This window comes from Artemia sp. Qi Xiang Cuo, chromosome 3, assembly GCF_049724085.1.
Source record: "Artemia sp. Qi Xiang Cuo chromosome 3, ASM4972408v1, whole genome shotgun sequence".
Classification (NCBI taxonomy): Eukaryota; Metazoa; Arthropoda; class Branchiopoda; order Anostraca; family Artemiidae; genus Artemia; species Artemia sp. Qi Xiang Cuo.
The window spans coordinates 87,589,985-87,594,347 of NC_142796.1; the positions used below are offsets into that span (position 1 = coordinate 87,589,985).

The 4,363-nt window shown below is 34.4% G+C and overlaps 1 protein-coding gene across 1 annotated transcript in view; it reads right to left on the reverse strand.

Moving 5' to 3' along the window:
- Positions 1-3,183: 3,183 nt before the first annotated feature.
- LOC148954708 (uncharacterized) overlaps positions 3,184-4,363 on the reverse strand; it is a 46,836-nt gene continuing 45,656 nt past the window's right edge. Inside the window, exon 3 of the mRNA XM_089086703.1 lies at positions 3,184-3,321. The gene's annotated coding sequence lies outside the window, so the exon portion shown is untranslated. The remainder of the gene's footprint in view (positions 3,322-4,363) is intronic.

Genomic DNA, 4,363 nt, shown 5'->3' on the forward strand with positions numbered 1-4,363 from the left:
CAACGCTGTTCAAATGGAACTTGTGTATTATAACGACCATAGAGTTTGACCCTCAAATTCTCTTCTAAAACCTTTCCTAAAATCTTCTTTTAAAATGTCTCTATCTGTTTCTTCGAAATAATTCCCTAAAATGTCTAAAACAGTTTCGCCCAAATAATCCCTAAACGTAATTTCAGCGTATTCCTTTGTTATTGGCATCTCTGCGCTAACGCATTTCAAATTAATAAGAAACCTGATTCCCGCGCTAAAACAATTCGTCTCTAAGATGTTTCTTGGAGAATTGTTTCCATGGCATTTGGTTATTAATATCTTTTGGAGTTCGACCAGTAGAACTGTTTCCGAGGCAAAGAACATTAAAGACTTGGATCTATTCCCGGAGAAATGTTGACAGTACCTGTCAGACATTATTAAACTTTGCCCGGAAACAATTTGATTAATGACTGACAGCACAGGTGTACCAAATTCCCAATCGCTTACGCAATCAATTTCCCCTAGGGACTCTATGCCCATATTAGGAGTCCCGTCACGAGTAGCACCCCCCCTTCTACTATCGTTTTTCATGGCTAGGGGCGAATCTCCAGCGTTTTTATTGGGGGGAGGGCAAGAGGGTTCCATATCCGGATTGTCAAGGGGCATGGGATATATAATAATTTTTCTCTCCACATTATTGGGAGGGGGCAACTGCCCCCTCCTCCCCCAAACGACGCCCCTGTTCATGGCCGTATTTTAGGCTATAAAAATCGGTTTTTCACTTCTGTATCTTAAGAAGAAAAAGGAAGTTCAGAAAATAAACATAAACCGATTGTTGCAAGAAAGCGATCGTTTTTACTATAAATTAAATAAAAAAAAATCTAGTTTTTTTAACTGAAAGTAAGGAACGACGTTAAAACTTAAAACGAACAGAAATTATTCCGTATATGAAAGGGGCTGTCCCCTCCTCAACGCCTCGCTCTTTACGCTAAAGTTTTTCATTGTTTAAAAAAAAATAGAGTTTTGGGAAATTCAAACTTTAGCGTAAAGAGCGAGGCGTTGAGGAGGGGACAGCCCCTTTCATACACGGAATAATTTCTGTTCGTTTTAAGTTTTAACGTCATTCCTTACTTTCAGTTAAAAAACTTGTTTCTTTTATTTAATTTTTGAACGCTTTTGAATTAATGCAGGTTTTGATTTTGGCTCACCGTGCATGAGTAATACAAAAAAAATTGAATATTAATTTTACTTTTATTTGGTTAAATGGCTTTCTCGAAACATGTTTAATTTTATTTACGAACGTTTTTATTAGTAATAAATATACGTAACTTACGAATTAACTTACGTAACGAACCTCTATATTCTTATATTTTTAATACGTATATTAGAGGGTTCGCCTTCTAGTCACTACCTTGCTCTTTAAGCTAGAGTTCGAATTTTGTTCCAATTCTTTAGAAATGACCTCTTAATCACAAATGCCATTAATTAGAATAAATAGCTCTTATGAAAGTACTAAATAATCTTTGACTTAAAGAGCGAGGTATTGACTAAGGGATGAACCCAATCATATACGTAATGTTTTCTGTCGTTTTAAGTTTTGATGTTGCTCCTTACTTTCAGTTGAAAAAACTTGTTTTTTTTATATATAATTTCTGATCTTTATTTAAATAATGCTGGGAAATCTGGCGCCCCCTTCATAGCAATGTCTCTTCTCCCATGAAAACTTCCTTCATGGTAAGATCCTCCCACATAACCTCCTACCCACTCCCGCCGCCACTACCAGAAAAAATCCCCTCTGAAAACGTATGTATACTTCCCAATAACCAGTACTATATGTTAACATTGGGTAAAGTTCATAACTTTCAGCCCTCCCCCCGGGGACTTCGGGGGATTAAGTCATCCTAAAAGATATAGTTATCATATTTTCGACCATGCTGAACAAAATGACTATCTCAAAATTTTGATCGGGTGACTTTGGGGAAAAAATGAGCGTGGAAGGGGGCCTAGTTGCCCTCCTTTTTTTGGTCACATTTAAGGGCACTAGAACTTTTAATTTCCATTTGAATGAATCCTCCCACGATATTCTAGGCCCACTGGGTCAATACGATCACCCCTGGGGAAAAAAAAAACAAATAAACACGCATCCGTGATCTTTCTTTTGGCAAAAAATGCAAAATTCCACATTTTTGTAGGTAGGAGCTTGAAACCTCCACAGTAGGGTTCTCTGATACTCTGAATTTGATGGTGTTATTTTCATTAAGTTTCCATGACTTTTAGAGGGTATTTCCCCCCTTTTTCAAAAATCAGCCAAATTTTCTCAGGCGCGTAACTAAAGGTAGGACTAAACTTGATGAAACTTATATATTTGAAATCAGCATTAAAATCTGATTCTTTTGATGTATCTATTGGTATCAAAATTCCGTTTCCTACAGTTTCGGTTACCATTGAGCCGGGTCGCTCCTTACTTACAGTTCGTTACCATGAACTGTTTGAAAACATGCGTTTGAACAAAGCCTTAGTTGAACACAAACGATTAAGCATTTACAATAGTTGGAATAATTTATTGGTATAAATAAAATAAATAAACATTATCACTTGCTTGATTTTTTTTTTTATCCCCTTCGCTTCTTTTTTTTGCTTTCAAATATAAGGTTCGATTTACTGGCACTATTGACTAGTCACTTTAAATAATAAATTTATGCCTCTCTAGAATATTTAAATAAACTTAAATATTTTCGAAGCTACCCAATTTTTAACGAAATTTCGCAGTGTACGTTTCCCTCGTTTCGAGAGAGATTTGCCAACGGTATAATCTGTGTCTATTTCATTGTCTTCAACCTTATCATGCACGATTTCTGGCGTTTCATCAACGAGCTCTTCGTCTTCTTCTTTAGGCTCATCAGTTGAAATATGTAATTCATTGATCTCATTTGATTCAGAGTTACCTTTGTTAATTTCACTTGTTTCAATTTTTCCTTCGTAATGAACCAACTCGTTGCCATGATGTTCTGATCCTTCGTGATCTTCTCCAGCTTCGTTGTGAGAATGACCAGATTCATGATGCCCCTCTTCTGGATGATGTTCTTCTCCTTCTTCTCCGTGTTCGGCTTCTTCTTCCTCTTCTAGTTTTTTACGATAGAACTCAAACTGTGTTGCAACTGCAGTTACAAAATTAAAAACTGTTAAACAAATATACGCAGCCCCCTCTAGGTACCCAATTGCAATTTCTTTTACTTCTATATCTTGTTCAAATTCTTCAAAAGCAATATCATCTTCGATCAGTTCTTCAGGGACTAATTCATTCAAATCAACAGTCCTGTCTTTCTTTTTCCTAGAATGCAAGGAGAAACCCTGAAAAAATTAAAACAATTTAGTTAACCAGTCGAAATAGCACTATATGTAACCGCAGCACCGTTTCACACCAATAAATAGAACATAATCACACAATATGTTCATTTCACACCACAATGAAATATAATGCGGTTGTACCTCTTACTAAAAAAAAGTGCAACAGGTGCAAATATTTATTTATGCGAAAACGTAAAGTATGTGAAAAGACATGAAACACAAGATTAACTAACATATATACTGATAGTTTGATATTATGACGTATATATTATATATATACGTATACGTATATATTACAACATATATACATACAACTGCAGCACTATATTTCATACCGGAATATAGGAAAAACTTTCATTCCAAGATATATTTATTTCATATATTTGTTTCATGCAGTGATTAAACTTCTTATTAAGAAAAATTGCATTATATATAAAATCTTCATCTATATGAATGTATAAAGTAAGTGAAAAGATATGAACAGTATAATTAGCCAACCAAATAATATGAAATATAACTGCAGGATTATATTTCATCCCGCTGAATAAAATAACCTTTCATACCGAAACAGGTTGATTGCATATATTCATTTCATATCATAATGAAATATACTGTGGTTATGTTCCTAACTAAGAAATGTGCAGTATACGCAGAATATTTATTTATGCGAATGTGCAAAATATGCAACAAAAATGAGAACAATATAGATAACCAACCAAAATGACATGAAATAAGGTTTTGGATAAATTGGAATTTTAATATTATTTGGATAAAATAAATTGAAATATTATTAAGCAACCAAAATGAACTGCAGAACTATGTTTTATACCGCTGAATACAGTATGCCATCCTACCGCAATATGTGCGTTTCTTATATGTTATTGCTTATGAGTAGTAACCTATCTAGTACTTCTAAACTTACATGAAAACTTATATTGAATTGCACAAGAAAACCCACGCCTTTGACATTAGAGTTAGACATGGACATTTTAAAAAGCTGGCAAGGTTTTTGTTATTGATAAGAATTGCACAAGATTGTACCAAT